We start from the raw sequence: 2,012 nt of genomic DNA, 5'->3' as shown, positions 1-2,012 counted from the left end.
TCAGCGCTCCCCGGGCCCCAGGGGTCAGAGCAGCATTCGTGCCCTGGCCCACACGTTCCTTGTCTGTGTCACACCCGCGGGTTTAGGTTGGCCACCAGCCAGGACGTGTCCCAAGGAGGCCATGCCAGTTTCTGTGAAGGCCCCGTGCCCTTCCCAGCGCGGCTGCGTCGGCAGCCCTGGGGGCTCCTGCTGCTGCCCTGAGCCCGCAGAGCAGGGCAGCGTTTGCTGATGGTTTCAGCCGTTCCTAAAGATCCTGTCGGGCTGTCTTAGACACTTGGGGTGAGGGATTCCTTCCAACCTGAGCCACTTTGGGTGGGCTGGGGGCAGCCCCTGGGCAGGGGGCAGTGTGTGCAGGGGTCCTTTGTGACACGGGGCAGCACGGTCACCGTGGCATGGAACGGGACAGCGTGTCCAAGGACCCTTTGTGACACGGGGTGACATAGGAGCTGGCAGTGACAAGACCACGCCACAGTGCTCAGAGCACGCGATGGGACAGGACGGGACAGAGCGGTGCCGTGAGGAGCCCCCGCACAGCGCACTCGTTCGTGTCTGACCCGGAGCTTTTCCGAGGTGTTGTTCCTGCAGCTGACCTCGAGGCCAGACCACAGGACTTGGTGACCCGTGGCCTTCCCGAGGCTTCTCTCCTGCAGATGTCCTCGAGGGCAGACCGTGGGACTCTGTGCCCCAGAGGCATCTCCCATCCCTGGCACCGGTGCCCTCGAGGCCAGACCACAATCCTCGACAGGAGTCTCCTGTCCTTGTGGCAGGAGCCCTCGAGACCAGAGTGCAGGACTTGCTGTCCTGTCGCCTTCCTGAGGCTTCTCTCTTGAAGGTGCCTTCCAGGCACGACTGCAGGCCTTGCTGACTCGGAGCTTTTCCGAGGCATCTCTCCTGCAAGTAGCCACAAATCCAGTCACTGACATGGAGCAGAGACCCCTGAGAGTGCCCAAGCTGTCCTGGGTGGAGGAAAAAGAAGAAGGCCCTGGAGCTGCCCGAGCATAGGAGACTGAAGAGGTGGAGCAATTCAAGCCTCAGCAGGAGGGTGAGTGGCAGAGCTGGGCTGCTGGGCTGGTGGCTGCAGCCAGCTTGGCCACATACCATCCCATGATATCCCATGGCATCCCATGGCATCCCATGGCATCCCATGGCATCCCATGGCATCCCATCCCATCCCATCCCATCCCATCCCATCCCATCCCATCCCATCCCATCCCCTGGGCACTTGCCCATGGAAAGGACAGAATAGGGGCCAGGGCAGACACCCCACAGCCGTGCTCCATGCCCTGGGGCATCCCAGGGCTGTCCCTGCCTGGGGAGCGCAGGGCTGGGCTGTGTTCTCCGGCCTCTCCCGCAGCCCCTCAGCTCAGGCTGCGCTCGCTCTTTGCCAGGTGCAGCCGTGCAGCGCACACGAGAGCAGGAACGCACCCGTGGCCTCTTCCACAGAACAGCGCAGGTACCTGCAGCCATCCCCAGCTGGGCTGGGCCTGCTGTCACCACTCAGCCGAGCACCGCGCTTGGAGCATTCCGTGGAGCATCCCTGGCTTCCTGCCCTTCTCCTACAGCTGGTTTGCAAATTCATCAAGAGGATTCGGGAGGAAGAGACCAGCACCATGGGCACAGGGCTCAGAGCATATTTGCACATCTCCAAAACCAAGGCCTGTGCTGCCCTGCTGTATATGCTCGTAGAGGAGGGGTTTTCCAATCCAAAGCAAGTAAGCAGCCTGTGGCCAGGATTTCATCCTCCCAGGAATTGCTTGGCCTCCCAAGCCATGCCTGATGGTCACTGGAAGCCTTTGAGGCCATGGCCGTGTGGTGGCAAGGAAAGCACTTCTCTGGGGAAGCTGGGGACATTCCTCCCTCTGGCAGCTTTCCAAGTCTCCCCGTGCCTTCTCCAGGTGCCTGCCATGGTGAGGTACATCCACCAGTGGCTCATGGCCAGTCAGTTTGCTGAGCACAGGCTGAACAGGGCCCTGCTGGATCTCACCAAAGAACAGCCTGCTGATGTAGTAATG

At 61.6% G+C, this 2,012-nt stretch overlaps 1 long non-coding RNA gene across 1 annotated transcript; it reads left to right on the top strand.

Annotated features, from left to right (window-relative positions):
* The first annotated feature begins 1,244 nt into the window (after positions 1 to 1,244).
* LOC137463863 (uncharacterized) lies at positions 1,245 to 2,012 on the top strand. The gene is made up of 3 exons (XR_010993993.1): positions 1,245 to 1,453; positions 1,563 to 1,712; positions 1,896 to 2,012. It is a non-coding gene; the product is annotated as an uncharacterized lncRNA (long non-coding RNA).

Source organism: Anomalospiza imberbis, chromosome 30 (assembly GCF_031753505.1).
Source record: "Anomalospiza imberbis isolate Cuckoo-Finch-1a 21T00152 chromosome 30, ASM3175350v1, whole genome shotgun sequence".
In the NCBI taxonomy this organism is placed as follows: Eukaryota; Metazoa; Chordata; class Aves; order Passeriformes; family Viduidae; genus Anomalospiza; species Anomalospiza imberbis.
Note: the sequence above shows the minus strand (reverse complement) of the source record. Positions and strands in the feature narration are given on the sequence as shown.